General features: G+C 38.2%; 1 protein-coding gene across 1 annotated transcript in view; it reads right to left on the minus strand.

Moving 5' to 3' along the window:
* CRB1 (crumbs cell polarity complex component 1) overlaps positions 1 to 12,597 on the minus strand; it is a gene marked incomplete at its 5' end in the record, with an annotated part of 99,367 nt that overhangs the window by 9,512 nt on the left and 77,258 nt on the right. The window lies entirely within an intron of this gene.

Genomic DNA, 12,597 nt, shown 5'->3' on the forward strand with positions numbered 1-12,597 from the left:
TGTTGCTACCTAGAATTAATATTATGCTGTCAAGTGGTGATGAAGTAAGTAGCTACTTGACTGTTTCACACTGTCAGACAACAAGGTATCAAGTCAACAGTGAGCCTTTGTTGGGTGCAGCACTTAGATTGCAGCCATCTCCTGCTTCCAACTGTAAATATTAATGATATAAGTTAGACCTTTATTGGCTACATAATACTTGCCTTAGCATGTTACATGACACTGTCACGTTACTTAGCTAATTATATTCCTAGATAAAAATTTGGAGTATGTTTTTATCCTACTAGAGTGGTTTTTTGTTTGTTTGTTTGTTTCTCTAGTAGAACGTTGATTACAGAGAACTATCATCGTTACATTTTAGATTGAGGAAAGACTTTGGAAGGGATGCACACAGGGAAAGTGTAAATTAAATTATTATAAAAATCTGTAGACTACATTAACAACTTCATCAAAATCTGTTATCTACATCAAGAACTACTCAATTTTACTCTTGATTCAGATGTTGGATTTGTCAGTGAACTTGCTGCTCCTTGTAGCTTTTTTTCTTTTTAGTGTACTTCCATCTTCTTGATGGGAGTGTATGAGTCTGTCTCTACCCAAGAACCTTAACTCTGCTGTCAGGGATTCTTGGATCAAGTACTGCACACCGAGTATAATATCCAGCCATTTTACTAATAGTGTCAGTGTTCAACAGGTTTGCATTTGAACAGGATTTGGATAAAGCCAAATCTAATAATTGTGTGTTTCTTTGGATATCTGCTGAAGACACAAGTGGTTTATGAAGTCTCTTTACATGTTACAGCCATCACAGTACATGAGAAAAAGGTCTCAAGAAATACATCAGATTACTCTTACATTTCTACTCCATGCTTTTACCTTACTGCCACCTAAAGATAACTAACAGAAAATACATTGGAGTTCAGATCAGAGCAATTTACTCTAACACTCTAGGAAGTAATGGGGGCCTTGTCAATGTCTGTCTTTTAAGAAGACTTCCTACACTTTCAGAAGGTTTTCTTGATGCTCATACTTCTTAGACCAGAAAATAGTCTGCTGGCTCAGCTAAATGAATTTATCTCTGCTCCTCCAAGGCAAGTCATATTGAGTGTGAGTGCAACTCAGCTCTGTTTCTAGCCAGGTGATTATTTTGGATCTGTGGGCTCCTCAATACTGGCTGAAAGTAAGCATTTTGTACAGTCTGTAGAGTCAGGTCCAAAACCACCTTTGCCTTCCACAAGCTGTGACCAGTGCAACAACCCCTTGCTGTAGTAGTTGTACCAGGGCTGTCTCACCCTGACCCAGCTCTAACGCTCCCATCAAGAAGGAGATCTAAGGAGATCTAGGGAGGTCTCGCTTAGCACTTATCCCCAGCCTCCTTTGGCAGTCTGTCATTTGCTTGGTGTTTGTACAGCTGCTAGAATATGGAGGCAAGAAATTATGAGCAAGAAGGATTAAGTTTGATAGCCCACATAATGGATATCACAGAGCTGTTGCGGAGCGAGCATTTTCCCTATATAAGATTTCTTTTTGGAGGGGAGTATGACATTCTCTGTTGCTTAAACTGCAAGCACATTGCACTTTCACTGGTAATAAGTAATTCATAAGTATATATTATGGACTTAAAGGATGAACTCAACTCCCATTTCCACGTGAGCTGACCTGTTATCTGTTGTCCAAGCACTGGGTCGTTGCTCCTTCCCAAGCGGGCCAGCCAGGCCCTCACTCCCTGTGCTGCTGCCTGCGGGCTCAGCTCCGCACCCCTGGGGGATATTGTGGAGTGCCAAAGGGTCTTTCTGAGACTTGAAATACTCAGAGAAACTGAAAGGTTTTGGCTTGATCTCTCTTGTTATCTATAACTGCTTCAAAGCAATGATGACACATTTCTTTTAAGTCAGCACATGGCTATTTTCAGTTTCTCAGGCATCAGGGACAAAACAAGTGCCACTGTCCATCCTCATATACCTGAGCTTGTTCTGAATGCTCCAATATTTTTATTTTAAGGCAGGGAATTATCCATGCTCAGATATAAACAAAATACATCTGACAGCGAGCAAGCTGCAGTTGTAAAATTAAACTAAGGGCTTCCTCAGACTTTAGTACAGCTTTCTTATAGACATTATTGGTTTTGTCTTGGGTGTTAGAATAACCAGCGGTTTGTATAAATGGGATACTCAGGAGTCCATTCCTAAATATTGTGATGAATGCCAATAAGAAGCCTGTTAAGTACTCGAGCAACCATCTTAAGGGAATGATTTTTACATGCTTTATTCAAACAAGGAAGTTACCTTTCCATGTTAAAATATTGCATGAATAAAATCTGTTGTAATTTAATCTATACTCATATAAAATGGCTGTCAAATTCTTTCTCATTTGGAGTTTAATTGTATAGAATTAGTTAATCTTTAAACTACAATTCATAGTTTATGAGGGCCAGGATGCTGAAACTAAGCTTAAGTTAAGTTAAGCTTAATAATGCTGAGTAGCTATAAAAAGATAATACAGTAATCTTATTTTAAAAATATATTTTACATGAGAAAAGCAATTGCCAAACAGGCAGTTGGTTATCTTTCTTATACAGTGCTTATGGGATCCTCATCTTAACACTAGCATTTCTCCCCTATTATTTCACTATTCAGTACACTTTGTGAACCTAAGGCCAGATTCCAGAACAAGAAAGGTAGCACTTCAGTCTGCTGTAGAGGATCTCTAGTAATTATAGATGTTTTCTTACTGGCTCCAAGTCAAGTTAACTTTTTTTCCCATCTAAAATGATCTTTTTATTTATAAAGAGCCATATAACGTTGCCTTAGTCAGGAGCTGAATAAGGCACAAAAGGGCTGAATGTGGAGAACCATGGCCAACAGGACAAGGCAAACAAGAACCGTGTGGTTCTTGGTGTGGGCCATGGGTTGAAATGTATCTGTATGGAGAACACAGGTCACTTAAATTCCTTCATCTATGAGAATGCCACAGTCATCAGGATTGGAGATACCCATGAGCTGTGAAATCAAGCGATTTATATATAATTTTGGCAGAAGTGTCATATGTTAGCGTTTTTGTTTGGAAGAATACTTCTGTGTCTTTTTTTTTTTTTTTTTTTTCCATCAGTGATTTGGGGAGAGGATGAAAAATGTTATCATGAGCTAGGGATTTTCAACTCAAAACGTTCTCAAGCTGAAATATGTAGTTTCAAGATGCTGGGTCTAGGCTAGATGTGCTCTGGCCAGCAAGTGCATCAGGCCTGAATGTTTCTCCAGAGGAGTGGAGGTAGCTGGGTACTGAATGGAAATATTTTCATGCTATTTCCATGTAGAGAAGTTCACCTTTTCAGAGAGTATTGCTTCATAGCAGGTTATACAAATAACAGTTAGTTTATATTTTCATTTCATTAATAGATACAGTAGACTCCAAACTGCTTACTTGCTTGAGAATCTCCAATATCCCTACTGTAGCATTTCACAGGGTCTACCAATAACCAAAGCTGTCTGCAGCAGTGAAAAATCTGCTTCAGCTAAATAATTACAAATGTTTGTAAAGGACACAGTTGCTGAGTCTTCTGTTCTTTGCACTGAATTACAGCAATATCACATTGGTGTTCTTGAGAATAATCTGTTTTACCAAATAATGTTTGAATAAATTTGAGGACTGCTGTTTTTGCTGTACAGTTTGGTACAAAGAATCTCAGATATTTAAGTAACAAGCTCTGCCTCTTATGTAAGTGACTCTGGATCAAAGCAGATAAGTGTTTCTGATCATTTGAAAACCAAATATTTTTCAAGTCCTCGAGAACAAGGATTTGTTTTATTGCTTTTTAGTGGACATACATTCTAGAAGCCTAGTAAAGTGTGCAAATATATTTTCAGACACTATTAGGAATGGAGTTTCATAGCAAGAACTGAAAAGTACTCTGCACAAGAATATACTTCACAGGCAGTGCACCAAGAGATACATGGGCAGATGAATATGCCACCCCTGCTCTATCTGGAAGCATCATAATTTCTAGACCTTTTGATAGTAATTATAAGCATATGATTAGTTTCTGAGGCATTAAAACTATTCTACCAAAAGTATTTTTTATTCTGAGCTAGCATATAGATAGTATCGATGACTACAGGACTACCACTGTCTATATAACGTAGTGGTTGAAGCCGAGGACCATGGTTCCCATTTAGAAACCTGAACAAAAGGGGATAGATTTTCTAAAGCATTTAATGTGTTGTACCTGAAAAATGTCCCTAATTTGTTCTTTAGCCGGCATCCTTTATATATAAATATATCTTAGATGCAGGTATCTTCTGGTCTTTCTAATTGTAACAGTGGTGAACATACTTCCTCTGAAGTCAACTTGTAATCTGGTAATAAATTTCATGTAATGCCTTGCACACGTTTCAATTCTGTTAATTTTAGTTAATTTCTTTTTCATTTCATAAGCATTCAGGGAAAAGTCAGGCTATATTTTTCAGCTTGAAGATGAGGATGGATTTTTCTCTTCTTTAAAAACTTTTGGTCAACTGTGCTACTTTGGGATTCATGGAATTAAAGCAGATTTATGGTCTGATTTCAGTCAGTGTTTGGCCAATTTGCCTAGCAATATAAAGCATCTTATTGTGTAAAATAGCCCATAGGTTACTACTGCCTGCTCTTGGGGTATTTGTTCCTGCTTTAAAAAAAAAAATAAAATTAAAAAATCTGGTTTTATATTTGAGTTAATTGTTTTAAAGCCACTTCCAGTATACCCTTGTTACTAAGCCTGCTTCATTATTGGAAGCCAGAAGAAATAGATAAAAGAAAAAAAGAACATTAATTCTCATGAACCACATGAGAAAAAACACGTAAAATTTAGTATCTGAACAATGCAGGCATGGAGTGCACAAATGTGTTATAAAGTGAGCAATGACTGAAGTAAATGCCCATGTGATGTGAATGTGAGTCTACAGGGAAAACATCAGAAGGTGAGAAAAAGGAAAACAATGCCATTGCAACGTAAGGATGGTGTACAGACAAAATGTGTTAGTCTGAATACTAAATGTGTTATGTGAATACCCTACTTGAGCTGATTCCTCCTATACTGCAGAGTGTTATGCTGTCATATGTTATCTGGGCTCCCTTTTCTGCTTATATTTACCATGCACATTAAATATTCAACTGCTTTTCAGTGATGCGTGCAGTAATGCTGGCCTTATGAGGAGCTCTCTTGTCTTTTCCAGCTAAGATGCATCAGATAACCTTACTGTCTTTGCATCCTAATGTTTTTGTACCTTATGTTATGACACATATTAAATATGTTTCTTGCAATATCCTTTTAGAAAATTTAGTTAAATCCTGTGTTTTGAATACAGACTAATAGAAAAATAGCAAAGGATATTAAGGGGCTGTTCTGCTCTGAGAAACAATTGTAAAAACAGCATTGTGACATTTGCAATGACTTCCAGAGCAGAACTGCTCATTTTACAAATCTAAAGATGTTTCTTCTTACTGCGCATTTGACCTGGCACAGGAATAAAGCTGGGTTCTCTCCGCTCATACCATCAACGGTAAAGAGTCTGCCACGATGGGTGATCTACAGCCATGCGAATGACATGAAAACAAATAAATTCCAGCTTTTTCCCCGCTCAGTTGCACTGACCCTGCTAGGCTAATAGAAATATGAAAAGCTTACTTCTGTCACAAACTAATATTATTTCAATAACCTGTCATCAGACTGCAATGAGTTTACCTGTACTGCCTGTGTTTTTCTCCAAAGAGCTGGCATGCTGGGGCTTTTCTGTAAGTGAGGCACTGCAGGGAGTAACCCCACAGTACTGGAGAAGGCCCCTCGTGCCTGCAGCCACCGCCTGATGGAACCAGCACCCTGCTCCAGTCCAGAGCTGAGGAGCATCAGGAAAGCTGACAGGTAAGAGGGAAATTCTGCTCCCTGGCTGTTCTCCTACCCCATGGTTTGCTCCCAGCTTGGACAGACAGAGAGCAGGAGTGTGCCAGGGGCTGGATGTGCTGCTGTGGTCATCGGAGGATGAGAGCATCCATTTTGAACAAGGGTTCAGTCCTCAGTGCTTTGGTCCTCAAGTACCACTGGCTTCAGTAGGACTTGGGGCCATGTAAACAAGAGCGGTCTTAGGCATCTCCAATTTCATGAGGTTATTTTATTGGGAGGTAAAGACCTCAAATGCGGTGAGTTAGCTACATATAATGTGATGTCCAGAAAATTAGTACTTATTTTGGAAATATTTTACTGTATGTATTATCCTTTCTCAATAGGCTGCAAGAGCACCAGAGAAGACAAAAAGCACAGCAGAAACACGTGCTTATTTGCTAAGCCCACAGCCCAATGCTCCATCATCCTTGCTCCACCTCACTGGAGCCTGGAGCTGAGCTGCATGTATGGCAAGGCCCTCTGTTTGCTCCCTGTGGGGTACAACAGCTGGGATGAGCTTTTCGGTGAGCCAGGGCACACCCAGCTCTGCAGCAGGTGCTGAGGAGGAACAGCAGGTTTGTCTTAAATCAGGGCAGTAGCACTTCTCAGTTTTGGTTGACTTACCCAGCTTTACTTCGTCATTTTACCACACTCCTGGGGCTGGCTGCTGAATATTGCTCTCTTAGTGTTGCCAATATTGAGCATTTAAACTTAGGCTAAGAAGAAAAACGATTACATTGCCTTAAAATAATCGTATTTCAGTATGTTTAAAAAAAAAAAATATCTGTGTTCTATTTCTGACTTTTTGTGGCTCTTTGGACTTTCTTCCAGTTAGGAAGGCCTATCAGCTTGTCTTGTATCACAGAGTCTGAAATCTGTGTGTTGGAGCATAAACGAGAGATATCTACAGCAGAATCATTTGTTCAGATTAAAGGTGTCGACAGTATTACTATCCTTGTTTCACAAATGAACAAACTCTAAGTATGGAAATGCCCTAAACATCTGCAGTAGGAAAGAAATTCCAGGACAGGATCAAACCTAAAATGATCACAAGGAGAAAAAAGTTCTTTCAGCAAATACTTTTACACAAATGTGTACATTTCTCCTTTGGGATTTTTTGTTTCTATTTCTCAGATTTGAAGAAGCAGAACATAAATACTTCTCTCGCACTTCATCTCCTAAAATTTGAAAAGTTCTCTGCTGAAAAGAGAAGGTGAAATATTTTGTTTGTTTGTCTTGTTTCAAAGAATATAAAATTCTTCTACATTTTTGTAACCTCAGGACATAAACTGATGAAAATACTGGCTCAGAACTGATGCAATGTGAAAAGTAACCGGCATGGCTGTATTTGTAACTGTATTGCTCTATAGTTGTTGAAAAGAATGCTTTCCATCTTTTTGTCTACTAGAAAGACAGATGTATATAAGAGCAAGACAAACAGGTAAAGCTGTGGTGAGACTGGGTGTCATCGTTACATTCCTGTTGTCCACATCTTCTAGTTGAATGATCATTATGCATTAATAGCTTCAAAAGTATGAATATGTAAATAGTTAGGGGATGCATTATTCATGAATCACCAGGCATTAATTATTGTAATTAAGTATCATTTGCTACGTTCATATTACTAACCTTTGCAGTTAATGAATACATTAGCTAATCGCTGTAGTGCATATTCAATCAAAATTCCGTGTGCCTGTGCTATGGAAGCCTGGGAGAGTTTTACTGAATTTAGATTCAATATTGAACAAATCTTACATGCTTATCGGTGTATTTTTAATGACACTAAATGTGAATCATAACCTCCAGTGCATGATGCTTGTCCTTGTGCCCAGGAGGATCGAATGGTACCAGCTGGAAGCAGGTATGAAAGCAACAGCCGTGCACATCAGAGCACAGCAGTAGCTACCTTAAGCAGAACTTTAATTCTGGGATGTGAAATCCACCACCACTTTCAAGTTTCATGTATATTCACGCGTACAATAGGAGAGAGTATGCTTTGTGAGGAAGTGCTGTCCCGAAGGTGTAGCAGATGATAACGCTCGAGAAACCATTTCAAAGCACAGCCTGAGCTGTTCACCAGTCAGCGCAGGGACCACATTTGCCTTTTGCTATGCACAGCACAGGCAGAATGGGCTCTGGAGCCTAATGGGGCCTCAGGGCACTCTTGAAACACAAAGTAAAAGGAACATTCTCTGGAGGTGTTCTTCAGGTAATAGTTGTCCAAGTATCACAAACTGAACACTTGCTGGAGGTTTTTTGTTTGTTTGTTTTTGTGGCTATTTTTTAGGCTACTGTATAGCTTGCACTTTTTGAGGTAGAAATTGTGTAGAATTTTTCATTGCAAACAAAGGTTTTGCCATTTTTAGAGAAAATCACTAAATCAAGTTATAAAAATTCCAGTTTGTCCTGGTTTCAGTTAGCACAGAATTAATTTTCTTCCTAGTAGCTGGTGGAATGCTGTGTTTTGGCTTAGAATGAGAAGAGTGCTGATAACACCCCGATGCTTTAATTGTTGCAGAGCAGTGCTTATACTAAGCCAAGGACATCTCAGCCTTTGCTCTGTCCTGCCAACGGGCAGGCTGGGGGGTGCAGTAAGAGCTGGGAGGGGACAGACCCAGGACAGGTGACCCAAACTAGCCAAAGGGGTATTCCATACCATCTGACGTCATGCTAAACAATATATAGGGGTGGCTAGCCGGGGGGAGGGGGCCGGACTGCTCGGGGTTAGGCTGGGCATCGGTCAGCGGGTGGTGAGCAATTGCATTGTGCATCACTTGTTTGTACATACTATTATTACTTTCGTATTATCACCATTGTATCATCATTATTATTATTGTTATTATTATTTTGTTATTTTTTTTCCTGTCTTATTAAACTGTCTTTATCTCAACTCACGGGCTTCACTTTCCATTTCTCTCCCCCGTCCCAGAGAGGGAGGGGGGAGGGTGAGCGAACGGCTGCGTGGTGTTTAGCTGCCGGTCGGGTTAAACCACGACACAGTTCAAGTGCTAAAAGCTGACATACGGATAAAGTGCCCTCCCAGCTGAACCTTTGGGTGTTAGGCCAGGAAAAATATTTGCAATGAAGAAAAGGAAACTTGATTTAATCACTATGAGTCTGAAGCAGATTTTTTGCCATTTTTAGTTTCACCGACATACTGTAGTCACATGCATTTAGTAAACTGATTATGGGATCTAGTTTCTTAAAAATTAAATGAACTGAGATTAAGAGAATTCAAATAACATTCGGCATTGAGGATACTTTCAAATTCACAAACACACGGGCTCTTTGCAGCTAAAACTGTGATAGGCAGAGCCTGAATTGCATTACAGCAGCTCCAGAGGAAGGTCCCTCGGAACCTGGATTTTAAGGTTCAGAAGTAGGAGCTATCATCTAAAAATCATACAAAAACCAGTGCTTAGCATCCTTATTCATCCAACTATTTTTTCATGTTTGTTTCTAAAACTTTCCTTTAAAATGTCCTAAACTTACTTTTCATTTAAATAATATTGTTGATAATATTATTTTAATTAATCTGGATTTTTTTTTAAAATTTTTTTTTTTTTCCCCTTAACCTTTTATACTAGACCTGTGAAGTCTGTTCTCCACTGGAGATCTGTGCACGGGGGAGACCCAGCCTACAGGCTGTGACAACTCAAAGGGAAGGGCTGACCTGTCGGAATGCACCTCCTAACACCCAACGGTTTAGTAAGTATTGACTTTTTTTGTAAGTATTGGAGGGAGGAACCAAGTGGTAAAAGTCACTTTGAGCCATGTGGACCTTTCATAAGCCCTTCCTCTCTGAGCTGTTGGTTTGGGGCTGATCGGTTGTTCAGCTGTGGTACACGAGGCACCGGGGGCTGCGCAGGACAGGGACTGCCCTGGGTGCTGCCAGTACACCTGAGAGCAACTTGGAGATGGAACCACTGCTGGTGGGCAAAGCATGGTACACCTGATGCAAATGGACAGAGCCGATAGCAGAAAATGAGGAGCAGACAGAGAGACAAAGACACAGGGTTTATTTTGTGCACAAAGGTAGGAAAGTCCTGTACACATGTACAATGTAGTAGAGCATACAGAAGTACAGAGAGGAAAAGAGCAGCGTAGCTGAAGTCGAGAGATGCTTCGTGATGACAAGGCATGAGAGGAAGGAAAGAATTCGAGTGCAGGAACGGAGAACATTTTCGCAGTGTGTACGCAGAGACTGAACTGCTGCTCTGCACGTAGTATATTCTAGATGAGTAACTTCCATATTCCTTTAAATCCATATAAAGCCTGTATGTAATACTGGATATACTCTCACATCAAACTTCTAGTGTTGACGAGAGTTTTGGAATTTCTATACAGATACATTTGTTGGTTTGCATACTGTGCTTACAGCTGCGGTATGTCAGACATACTATTAATACACGTACTGGTTTCTAGATTTCTTCAATGTTAATACCAGGATGAAATTTTTACTAACTGTAGGTTATCCATACTATGTAAAGCACATAACATCTCAATTTTTTTATGTGGGATTTGAGATAAAACCAAAAATTTTATTGTGATTTTTTTTAATTTAGATTTTTTTTTAAAGATTGGTTTGGAAACCTTTGGTTATAAGCATCATTTTCATCATAAGAATTTTCAGAATTCAGATTTTCTTGCTTTTATTTAGTATTTGAAAAAGATGTGATAGCTTTAATTTCAAATTATTTCTGATGCCGTCTAAATTTTTTGTTTCAATAATACTATACCAAGAAACATTTTAAGCCAGGATGAAATGAAAACTATGGTCTGCAGTAAAATTTCCAGCATAATACATTCATAGAATTATAGAAACACAAGGTTGGAAAGGACCTACAAAATCATCTAGTCCAACCATCCTCCTATCACCAATACTGCATTGTTTTATTTTAACTCAGAGCAATGGGAATGCTTTCATTTTGGTTTGTTTTACCTTGGTATTTTAAGCCAAAATGCAAACATGTCACACTGAAGTATTGATTTCATTTTAAAAAATGTATATATTTTCCTCTGAAATTGTAAGATTGATCATGCTACTTTTTTTTTTTTTCCCCCCAGAAGGGGGGAAAAAAAACAAACAATCAACCAAAAAAAAAAAAAAAACCACCACAGTTATTCAAAATTGTATTTTCATTGAAGAAAAAAAAATCCAAAATACAGTTTGATTTTGGTTTGTTGTCTTTGCCTGTGTTACATTTTTCAAAATTTTACAAATCATTCCCACCAAGAAAGGTAACTGAGCCCTACAACTGATAGAAAACAGTTCTGTTTTTGACTCTGACACATTAATTTCATCCCCAGTGATGGAAAATACATTCCCATCACCTATTTATTGCTTGCTTACAAAGAGGAAAGGAAATTTTAGCTGCATAATATTTTTTTTTCCACGAGAGATCAAAGATAAAATTACGCCAACCAATTTTCGGTGAGATATTGATAACAAAGAGGTTATCCTTGTGTAATACAATTGTTATAAGTAAATGTATTGTGCTTAAGTTTTCATGCTAAGGCAGGTGCTTGATACAGGGATATGTGACATCACAGGGATAAATCATGGTATTTTCCACCAATGTGTAAAGGAATGTGTTTTATATTTTTTTCTGAAAATACGAGTCATATTTTCAATAATACTATTGTTGCTGAAATTATGCTTTGAACGGCATTCAGAAAAAATAACAAATTTGGGGACACTTCTGAAAAGTGGGAGATAAAAGGCAGAGACTTGATTCTCAGGCAGTAATTTCTGTTGTATCCTGCTGTGGCAAACCAGGAACCTCAATATCTCATTTAGGACTCTCTGGATTCATAAAATCTCATTGTATAGCATTAGTTAGTTCTTTCTGTAACTCTGCTACCTGCCATCATCACTCAAGGACACTATTTTAAATGACTAAAACGAGTACAGAACCTATACAAACATGACATGATCGTAAATGCCTGAAGAAATGTTTGCACAGTTCATGAATGGCTTTTGCATTAAAGCATTGTTTAGAAAATGAAAAACTCACTTTTTACTGCTGTTTTTACATGTAACAATTTATGTCAGTAGTGTCTACTCTCACAAAGGCATTTACAGATTCAGATATTTTACATTTTTTACATATATTTGCTAAACCTCTCAGTATTCATAATTTTCATGTCCCTAATTTTCATTATTTAAAGAATCCATGTACAACTGATCAACTGTACTACCCTGATTTCTTCCTCAGAAGGAATAAAAGAATGATTTTTTGTCTGATGACACTCATATCTATTAATGGATTACATAGATTTAGTTAAAGTTGTAGAAGTCTTTGGAAAAAAAAAAAAGGCAAATGATTTTAAAACTTAATGTATTTACTAAGGTTTTCTTGAAAGAAGAATCTAAATGAAGATTGAGACAGCTGCAGCTTATCTCAGTATAATGCATTGGAGGTGTAGAGGCTACTGGAGCAGAGGTGCAGGATTAGAGTTACCAGTGCAGTACTGCACTAATCCAAATGGATGTACAAGTGGGCTCAGTGTGTTGCCAACTGCTAATCCAAACCAGTATCTAATTATCCAAAAATCCTATAGACGATTTCACAGGTAGGAGACTAAACTGTCAAAGAAATAGCAGTGAACATGGTATGTGATACAGAGATAGTGGCATCAGCAAGATTTTTCTGGTAAAATTAACCTCACTGAAGGCAATGGAT

This window comes from Aythya marila (genome assembly GCF_965140915.1).
Source record: "Aythya marila genome assembly, chromosome: 8".
NCBI classification, from domain to species: domain Eukaryota; kingdom Metazoa; phylum Chordata; class Aves; order Anseriformes; family Anatidae; genus Aythya; species Aythya marila.